The 10959-nt window shown below is 40.7% G+C and overlaps 1 long non-coding RNA gene across 1 annotated transcript in view; it reads left to right on the top strand.

Annotated features, from left to right (window-relative positions):
- The first annotated feature begins 9465 nt into the window (after nucleotides 1-9465).
- Nucleotides 9466-10959, top strand: part of LOC116555098 — a 4725-nt gene continuing 3231 nt past the window's right edge. Inside the window, exon 1 of the long non-coding RNA XR_004270368.1 lies at nucleotides 9466-9502. This is a non-coding gene — a long non-coding RNA (uncharacterized LOC116555098). The remainder of the gene's footprint in view (nucleotides 9503-10959) is intronic.

Below are 10959 nucleotides of genomic sequence, written 5' to 3'. Positions count from 1 at the left end.
TTTCTTTCTTTCCTTTCTTTCTCTCTTTCTTTCTTTCCCTCCCTCCCTCACTCCCTCCCTCTCTCTCTTTCTTTCTTTCTTTCTCTCTTTCTTTTTCTTTCCCTCCCTCCCTCCCTCCCTTCCTTCCTTCCTTCCTTTCTTTTTCTTTCCTTCCTTCCCTTCCCTCCCTCCCTCCCTTCCTTCTTTCCTTTCTTTCCTTCTATTTTTTCTTTCTTCTTTTCTTTCTTTCCTTTGACAGAGTCTTACACTGTGCCCAGGCTGAAGTGCAGTGGTGTGATCTTGGCTCACTGCAACCTCTGCCTCCTGGGTTCAAACAGTTCTCCTGCCTCAGCCTCCTGAGTGGGTGGGATTACAGATGTGTGCCATCACACCTGGCTAATTTTTGTATTTTTAGTAGAGACAGGGTTTCAATATGTTGGCCAGGCTGGTCTCGAACTCCTCACCTCAGGTGATCTGCCCAAATCAGCCTCCCAAAGTGCTGGGATTACAGGCATGTGCCACCATGCCAAACCTGAAATTGTTTTTAAGGAGAATTTGTTTTTGGTAGGGAGAGCCATATGTTTTCAATGAAGTTGTAGTAAAAGAGTAGCCAACTTGTGTCTTAAAAATATTTTTTTTTAAATTATTAACCAAAATTGTTGATTATATGTAGTTTATAAGGGGGAAAAGGGTCCGTAGTAGTAGAGAGTTAAAATGAAGACAGTGATTATTAGCTTTCCCCTACCATTTGCTATAATTACTTTCTGATAGAATTTGAATTTGTAATATAATGGGATTAATTTTAAAATATTTGTGAAATGGCTTTATATATATGTCCTGTTAAGTTTTCAGACACATAGGATTCAGTAATTGTTTCATCCTAACAGATTTTTAAAAGGAAGCAAATAGTAAAGTAAATGAAACATTCTTTTTATATTTTTCTACTTGAGATGGAAGAATTCTAAATTAAAACTTGGAAAAAGTGATTTTTATAAGTGCAAAAAATTTTAGGTATGTTCTATAGTTTTGTAAATCAATAGAAAAAAATGGAAGGGCACTGCCATGGCTGGGCAATTCACAAAAGCAAAAAATGTTAATAAACAATGTGGTAGATTGTGTTTACCAAAGGTGGCCACAACTGTTTCTCCCAGTTCTACCTGTTCTGCATTGTGACTGTCACTCTGTCATCAGAGGATGGAGTCTCTTCCCTTCCTTGAATCTGAGTGGGTCTTACAACTGTTTGGACCAATAATATGTGGTATAAGTGATAGTGTGCCAGTTCCAGGTATTGCTCTTATTTCACCTGACAAGTTTGGTTTCCTGCCTCTTGGAAGCCGATCACTATGTAAGACATGTAATTACCCTGAAATCACTATGTCGTAAGAAACCAAAGCATAGTGAAGAAGTCCTGGAGGATGAGACATCAAGTGTAGAGGCCAAAGTGCACCAAGGAAGAGGCCAAAGGACAGTTAAGTGAAAAGCTGTTTTGAAAATGGATCCTCTAGCCCCAGCTCCCCTAGTTGTTGTGTAAATCAGATAAATTGCCCAGTGGTGCCTTTCCCAATCTCTGCCCCATAAAATCATGAGCCAAATAAAATGGTTTATTTTAAGCTTGTAAAGCTGTGGTTGGTTTGTTGTGCCGCACAGATAACAAGAACAAACACTGGGGGAAAATTTTTGTTGTATAATGGATACGATTTGGGAGAATATACTTGCATGTCCAAATCTGGTAAGGAACTGGTATCTACAGTACATAAGGAGTGCCTCAATCATCAAATGAAAGCAAAACAAACACAAGAGCCCTAATAGAAAAATGCCAAGATTATGAACAAGCGTTATTTCAAAGAGGAAATCCAATAGGCCAACAATATAAAAGATACACTCAAACTCAGTAATTAGAGGAGTTCAGATTAAAGCAACAATAAAGTATCTCTTTATCCCCAGTAGACTAAGAAAAATGAGAAAGATGGATGATGCCAAGTATTGGTGTGGGTGTGGGTAGAGGAACCCTCATACACTGGTGGTGAGAGTATAGAGTAGTGGAACCATTCTGGAGAGCAGCTTGGCAGAATTTAGTTCAATGAATATAGATATTAAATTGTTTCTGGTATATGGCCTAAAGTCTTACGCAGGATTCTAAAGGAAGAAATGTGAGGATATTCCTCATGTTTTTGATGGCAGTCTTAGATCCAAATTGAAGCTTTTCATCACTGGAGAAATACATAGGTAAAATATGGTGGATGCACACATATGGTACAGTAGTGTCCCCTTATCCACAGTCGGGATTTTTGCTGTTTCAGTTACCAACCACATTTTGAAAATATTAAATGGAAAAATCTGGAAATAAACATTTCATAAGCTTTATATGTTGCACCATTCTGAGTTGTGTGATGAAATCTTACACTTGTCCATTAGTTACTTAATAGCCATCTCAGTTGGATTGAAAAAACATAGGATCTGTGGGGTTCAGTACTATCCTTGTTTCAGACATTCACTGAGGTTCTTGGAATGTATCCCTTGTGGATAAGGGGAGACTAATGTACTATGCATCAGATAGAAGCAAAAGACTACGTGTATCTACCATGCCTAATGTTTGAGAAGTACAGTGTTTCATGAAAATAAAAAGTAGAATCTAGAAATGTTCAAAAAGGTATGTAAAGCACATTGGAATGAATACCTAAAGGACAAGATAGATGTTGCCCATGACAGAAGAAAAGGAGAGAAAAATGAATGAGTTAAAAGAAACTAAATAAAATGAGAAACCAATGATGATAATGTGCTGTGAACCAAGACATATTAATCATACTTACTGTGCTGGAGATCAAACAATACTCCCTCACACCAAGAAGAGAAGATTATAATTTTCAAACTAAATTGCAAGAATAGAACCATTTTATCAGTCTGCCTCACTTGGAACAAATTTTTAAATAAGGTCAATTACATACAGAAGTACAGTCAAACAGGCAATCTCATATTTTGTTGGATACGTAAATTGGTATGATCTTTATAAAGTATAGTTATTCATCAAGATCCTTAAAAATGCTTATATCCTAGCAATAAACATTTGTAAATTGAAGTTAAGAAAACAAAACCATTTATTTAATGAGACAGAGTCTCTGTCGTCCCAGGCTGGAGTGCAGTAGCGCAATCTTGGCTCCCTGCAATCCCTGCCTTCCAGGTTCAAGTGATTCTCATGCCTAGTAGCTAGGGTTACAGGTGCACACCAGCACACGCAGTTAACTTTTTGCTTTTAGTAGAAACGAGGTTTTACCACATTGGCCAGGCTGGTCTTGAACTCCTGACCTCAAGTGACCTGTCTGCTCAGCCTCCCAAAGTGCTGGGATTACAGGTGTGAGCTGCTGTGCCCAGCAACGAAACCATTTAAATAGCACCCGAAAATATGAAATACCTAGGGGTACATATAACAAATTATGTGCAAGACCTGTACACTGAAACTACACAACATTGCTGAGAAATTAGACTACATAAGTAGTGAGAAAGATACCATGTTCATGGATTGGAAGACTCAAATGTTAAAATTTCAACTCTTCAAATTGATCTATAGACTCAAAGCAATCCCAATCAAAATACCAGGTAGCTTTTTTAAAAAAATACAAAACTCAAGTGGCTGATGCTAAAAAATATATAGAAATGCAAGGGCTCTAGGGTAGCTAAGACAAGTAAGTTGGAGGACTTACACTACCTGGCTTTAAGACTTTAAAACCACAGTAATCAAGACTGTGTGATTTTGATTATGTAAATTGTCAAATGTATAAATTTATGTAAAACAATAGGTGCAGAAAAACGAACTTGGTCCTCTGCTCTCACACCACACAATAATCAACACAGAGAAGACATCTGTTCCAAATGTGTAGAGATTCTTCCCCTACACACCAAAGCAATTAATTCTGCAGCAGACACCAGCTGGGTGTCCTCCAATTCAACTCCAATATTATCTACCTGGAAATAGCCTCAGATCCAGAGATCGAGGGCTCAGTCCTGCAAGACTGCCACCACCTTCAGATGCCAGTCGAAAGTCTGGGCCTCCAGAACATCTGATCAACCACCTTTAAGAAAGGGCTCCCCCTTGACCCCCTGTTTGGGTTCAATTGATTTGCTAGAGTGGCTTACAGAGCACATATGCTGGTTTAAAGGATATTACAAAAAAAAAAAAAATACGTGTGAAGAGATAAACGGGGCAAGGTATGGAGGAAGGGGTGAAGAGTTTTTCATGCCCTCCCCAGGCACACACCCTCCAGGAACCTTCACATGTTCGGATATCTGGAAGCTTCCCTCACTCTGTCCTTTTGGATCTTTTATGGAGGCTTCATTGGATAGGCATGATGAGGACTATGTGGAAATAAGAGTGGAGAAAAAAAGTGTGATCTAAGATTAATAAGATCACACTATTCATTACTATTACTGAGGGAGGAAACCCAGTAAGACTGGTCTTTTCAGATTCTTGGCCTCTCTGGCAGCATTTTTTTCCTTCAGGGCATGGGCAGGACCCTTCTGAAATGAGAGTCTTATGACTCACAGTCAGAAAAGTAGGGGGAGATTAGAGTCCTGCATTGGGCTGGTGGAAAGAGGGCAGGGGAAGGAAGGTCAGAGAGAGATTCTGTTTTCTGAAGAATTTGTTTTCTTCTGAGGCCTAAAGCATTCCAACATTATAACAAAAGACTATAACAAGGGATATGGGAGTTATGAGTCAGGAATGGTACCGGGACATTTGGATATCCATATGCAAAAAGAAGAGCCTTGTTCCTTGCTTCACACTGATTTCAAAGATGGACTTGAAATGAGTCATAAACCTAAACATATGAACTAAACCACAAAACTTCTAGAAGAAAATAGGAGAAAAATTTTTGAGGTCTTAGTTGATGCAAACATTTCTTAGATAAGACATAAAAAGTAGGAAGCATAAAAGAAAAAAATTGATAAATTGGACTTCATCAAAATTAAAAACTTTTCCTTATAAAATACAGTTAAGAAAATGAAAAGCAAGCTACATAAAAGGAAGAAAACATTGCAAGACATCTGATGAAGGATTCCTCTCCAGGATATATAAAGAACTCTTACAACTCAGTGATAAAACAGATAACCTAATTAAAAATATCAGCAAAAGCTTTCTTATATAAGTGAGCCAATGATGGCCTGGATGTATTGGCTTCTAGGTTGTTTATTTCTTCACTGAAGGCTGAGACCTATTAGTACAAAAGTCCATCAGTGCCAAAGTCAATTTTTTTACACATCTAATTTTTTTTTAAGCCCAAACAAGATTTTCAGCACTTTAGAACCTGCCCGGTTGGTATAACCCATGAAATCACTCCACAACTGCTAGCAGTATATAAGATAAGCCCCAGCCCCCAAATCACTGCTGATGTTGTCCTTCAATATTCTCTGATCCAGAGACTCCCCTACCATGCTACTGCAGTGGTATCACCCGGGCAGGTAAACTTCCTCTCTGATTTTCCTCTCTCCTTAGGAGTTCCCATACCCTCTCTCTCCTACTGGAGGGTAGGCCCCTCATTGTTAGCATTCAGAAAGTCTCATGCTGTGAAGGACTTCCTCTTTCAGACACCATTGCCCAAGAACCACTCAATAAAGCTTGCCATGTGTTATTATTGCTTCATATCCCCAAGTCCCTCAAACCCTCCACTTGCTTTGAACAAATACTTCACAAACTAAGATAAATAAATGTCCGGCCAGGAGCGGTGGCTCACGCCTGTAATCCCAACACTTTGGGAGGCCAAGGTGGGCGGATCACGAGGTCAAGAGATCGAGACCATCCTGGCCAACATGGTGAAACCCCGTCTGTACCAAAAATGCAAAAAATAGCCGGGCATGGTGGCACGTGCCTGTGGTCCCAGCTACTCGGGAGGCTGAGGCGGAAGAATCGCTTGAACCCGGGAGGCGGAAGTTGCAGTGAGCCAAGTTTGCGCCACTGCACTCCAGCCTGGCGACAGAGCTAGACTCCGTCTCAAAAAAAAAAAAAAATGTACAATAAGACATTTAAACATGAAAAGATGTTCATTATCTTTACAGCAAAGATAATGGTGTAAGTTATTAATTGAAGATAACTAATATGAATGAATTAACGCTAATAAAACTCACATTGAGATACCACTACATATCAATGAGATAAAAAAGACAATACTAAGTGGTGTTGAAGATGCATAGTGACTAGAGCAAGCTGGTACAGCCATTTTGGAAAACAGTTTGGCAATTTCTTATAGAATTAAATATTTACTGTATAGCCTATAAATTTGTTCCTCACTATTCTTTATCCAAAGGAAATTAAAGCTTATGTTCCACACAGACTTGTATGTGAATGTACATATCTGCTTTATCCATAACAGTCAAAAATTGGGAGCAACTGAAACATTGATCAACTAAAGAGTGGATAACAAAATGGAATACTATTCAGCAATAAAAAGGAACAGGCTGTCTGGGCACGCTGGCTCATACCTGGAATCCCAGCCTTTGGGAGGCTGAGGCAGGTAGATCACCTGAGGTCAGGAGTTTGAGACCAGCCTGGCTAACATGGCAAAACCCCCGTCTCTACTAAAAATACAAAAATTATCCAGCATGGTGGTGCACACCTGTAATCCCAACTACTCGGGAGGCTGAGGCAGGAAAATTGCTTGAATCCGGGAGGCAGAGGTTGCAGTGAACTGAGATCTTGCCACTGCACTCCAGCCTGGGTGACGGTGTGAGATTCCGTCTCAAAAATAAATAATAAATATTGAAAAGGAACCGACGGCTAATACACACCACAGATTAATCTCAAGGGTGGTATGCTAAGTGAGAGAAGCCAGACACCAAAGACCACATGCTGCATGATTCCATTTATATGCATTTCTAGAAAGGCAAAACTAGAATGACAGCAGAATCAGTGGTTATGCTGGGTGGGGGGTGTCAAAAAGGGTCTTGAGTATAAGGAGGCTTGAAGAAACCCTTGGAGATTACGGAAATGTTGTTTATCTTGATTATGATGAATTTGTAGGTTGTATATAAATACAATAAAGTGGACTAAGAAAGTCCTTGATAAGTGGACTAAGTGTTCATACAACTTAACCCAGTAAGTGCATGTCTGAGAACTTAATATAAAGAATTAGAGATGTGAGCCAGGCATGGTGGTTCATGCATGTAATCCCAACATTTAGGGAAGCAGCAGTGGGACAGCTTGAGGCCAGGAGTTCAAGATTTGCCTAGACAACATAGTGAGACCCCATTCTCCCCCAAAAAAGGAGGAAAAATGAATCAGAGATGTGAATAAAACTTACATACAAGGATGTTTATTTTGGCATTATTCATAATAGCTAAATACTTAACCCAAATGCCCAGAAAGAGGACATTATTTAAATCTATGATTTATATATGCAAACATTCTATCAAGTCATTAAAAGTTATATTGAAATTATGACTTGGAAAAATGTTTACTACTTTAAATAGAAAGGTAGAATATAATATAGTATAGACTCTAGCTTTTGTTTTTATTTTTAAACTGACAGTTGAGAAAACAAAAATAATTCACTGTCTTATTGATAAATGAGGGTTAAGTGAGATTTTTGTGACATATCAATACGATCTGAATATCTGGTACCTCCATTTATACTTTTCTTCTTGTGGGAAATGGATAAGATTAAAATTTTAGCCTGGGCAAGGTGGTGCACGCTTGTAATCCTAGCACTTTGGGAGGCCGAGGTGGAAGGACTGCCTGAGATCAGCAGTTCCAGACTACAGTGTGCTGTGATTGTACCACTGCACCCTAGCCTCCTGCCTGGCAGAGTGAGACCACATCTCTCTCTCTTTCTCTTTCTTTTCTTCTTTTTCTCTCTCTTTCTTTCTCTCTCTCTCTCTCTCTCTCTTTCTTTCTTTCTTTTTCTTTTTCTTCTTTCTTTCTTTCTTTCCTTCTTTCTCTCTCCCTTCCTCCCTCCCTCCCCCATCTCTCTCTCTCTCCTTCCTTCCTTCCTTCCTTCCTTCCTTCTCTCTCTCTCTCTTTCTTTCTTTCTTTTTCTTTTTTTTCTTTCTTTCTTTCTGCCTGTCTCACTCTGTTGCCCAGGCTGGAGTGCAGTGGCATGATCTTGGCTCACTGCAACCTCTGCCTCCTGGGTTCAAGCAATTCTCCCTCAGCCTCCCAAGTAGCTGGGACTACAGGTGCCTGCCACCACACCTGGCTAATTTATTTTTATTTTTAGTAGAGGCTGGTTTTTACCATGTTGGCCAGGCTGGTCTTGAACTCCTGACTTCAAATGATCTACCCACTTTGACCTCCTAAAGTGGACCCCATGAAAGCATGAAAGAAAGAAGGAAGGATAAAGAAAGAAAGAAAAGAAAGGAAATGGAGGGAGGGAGGGGAAGGAAGGAAGGAGGGAGGGAGTGAAGGAAGGAAGGAAGGAAGGAAGGAAGATGCCCAGGTAATTTTAAAATTTTTTGTAGAAAAAGGATCCCACTATATTGCCCAGGCTGATTTCGAACACCTGACCTCAAGTGATCTTCCCGCCTCAGCCTCCTAAAGTGCTGGGGTTATAGGAGTGAGCCACCATGCCTGGTGATAACTGCTACTGATGAGAATGAGATGAAGCAAATAGTCCATTGACCACTAGTAGAAGTGGAAATTGAATAGGTCCTTCAGATTTCTTGTTGTCATCCTCCCTGAAAGGTAGACGTGATTTGCATTCCCACTTTACATTTGAGCTAACTAAATACCAGAATGTCCAAGTTCACACAACTGAGGGCTCCTTCTGAAAAAGAAAGATTCTATTACTGATATGCTTTGCCCCACACACACACACACACACACACACACACGCACACACAATCATGCCTGTCTAAAATTGTCTTCTGATCTGGGTAACCCTAGAAGATTGAGAGAAACTGAGCAAAGATAAGCCAGCCCTTGGCCTGGAGCAAAGCCTGCTGATGTCAGTCTATATTGGCCAAATTCTTGTCAACCCACAGAGTAGACAAGTTGGAAAAGAGAAATAGATGGAGTTTATTGTATGCCAAGGATATTTTATGGTTGTGTGTGGTTAGCCACAGACTCAGGTGCAACTTACCACATCTGGCTAACTTTTAAATTAGTTTTCCATCATTCCCTTTCCCTCTCTCCCTGCCTTTCTACTCTAGTCATGCTTCTCTTTCTTCGCTACTGCACTTTTTCCACTTTAGAGCCTTTAGGCATGCTAGTTTCTCCATTTCCTCAATACCTGGGTCCTAGGAAAGGGGGAATATTTATTTTATTTTTTATTTTTTGAGGCAGTGTTTTACTTTGTCATCCAGGCTGGAGTGCAGTGGTGTAGCCATAGCACACTGCAGCCTCAACCTTCCAGGCTCCATCAATCCTCCCACCTCAGCCTACCTAGCATCTGGGACTATAGGCACACACCAGCCCGCCCAGGTAATTTGTGTTGTTGTTGTTGTTGCAGAGACAGAGTTTTGCCATGCTGCCCAGCTGGTCTTGAACTCCTGGACTCAAGCGAACCTCCTGCCTTGGCTTGCCATAGTGCTGGGACTACCGGTACACACCACCACACTGGGCCATTTATTGTTTGTTTGTTTTGTAGAGACAGCATCTCACCATGCTGCCTAGGCTGGTCTCAAACTCCTGAACTCAAGTGATCCACTTGCCTGGGCCTCCCAAAGTGCTGGGATTACAGGCAGGAGCCATCACAGCTGCCCTATTTTTCATTCTTTGCCTAGTTTGAAAAAGATTTTGAGGGGACTTATTAACATTCTCATAACACAAAATAAGGAAAATTAATAGAAGGAGGCTAGAGACAGGAAAATATATTTAGATACCCTGTATAGATAATGTGAAGTCATTCACTCTGCATCACAGAACATTTTCTGGTATTCTGATTTTTTTTTTTTTTTTTTTGAGACGGAGATTTGCTCTTTTTACCCAGGCTAGAGTGCAATGGCGCGATCTCGGCTCACCACAACCTCCGCCTCCTGGGTTCAGGCAATTCTCCTGCCTCAGCCTCCCGAGTAGCTGGGATTACAGGCACGCGCCACCATGCCCAGCTAATTTTTTGTATTTTTAGTAGAGACGGGGTTTCACCATGTTGACCAGGATGGTCTCGATCTCTTGACCACGTGATCCACCCGCCTCGGCCTCCCACAGTGCTGGGATTACAGGCTTGAGCCACCGCGCCCGGCCTGGTATTCTGATTTTTAAATGTTCCATGTAAACAGGGCAACATGAGGCAATTTTCCTGAGATCACTCTTGGGTAGGAGCTGACAATGAAATTGGTACATCTGCCAGACAGCCCAAATGGAATGAGGATGAATGACCAACTATTCAATAATTGTGCATTTACTTTTACTGCTTTTAATAACTTGTTCTTTATTCCCTGCAGATAGCAAACAAACTGATCTGGGACAGGTGAGACAAGAAAGCCACAGCTTCTTTTTTATAGTCACACCATTTCAGTTCTTGTTTCTACAAATGAACAATTCACAAGTTATAAATTAAAAGTAGTGATAACTAATACACTATATAGTTTTAAAATTCTGATCTCTGAGTTTATTTATTTTTTATTTTTTTGAGACAGAATCTCACTCTGTCACTGAGGCTGGGGTGCAGTGGTACAATTTTGGCTTATGGCAAACTCTGCCTCCCAGGTTCAAGTGATTCTCCTGCCTCAGCCTCCCAAGTAGCTAGGATTACAGGCACGCGCCACCATGCCTGGCTAATTTTTGTATTTTTAGTAAAGACAGGGTTTCACCATATTGGCCAGGCTGGTCTTGAACTCCTGACCTCAAGCGATCGAGACCACCCTGGCCAACATCGTGAAACCCCGTCTCTAAAAAATATACAAAAATTAGCTGGGCATGGTGGCATGCGCCTGTAGTCCCAGCTACTTGGGAGGCTGAGGCAGAAGAATCTCTTGAACCCAGGAGGCAGAGGTTGCAGTGATCCAAGATCACATCAATGCACTCCAGCCTAGGGACAGAGCAAGACTCCATCTCAA

This window comes from Sapajus apella, unplaced genomic scaffold (genome assembly GCF_009761245.1).
Source record: "Sapajus apella isolate SASKATOON/1434 unplaced genomic scaffold, GSC_monkey_1.0 scaffold14, whole genome shotgun sequence".
NCBI classification, from domain to species: domain Eukaryota; kingdom Metazoa; phylum Chordata; class Mammalia; order Primates; family Cebidae; genus Sapajus; species Sapajus apella.
Note: the sequence above shows the minus strand (reverse complement) of the source record. Positions and strands in the feature narration are given on the sequence as shown.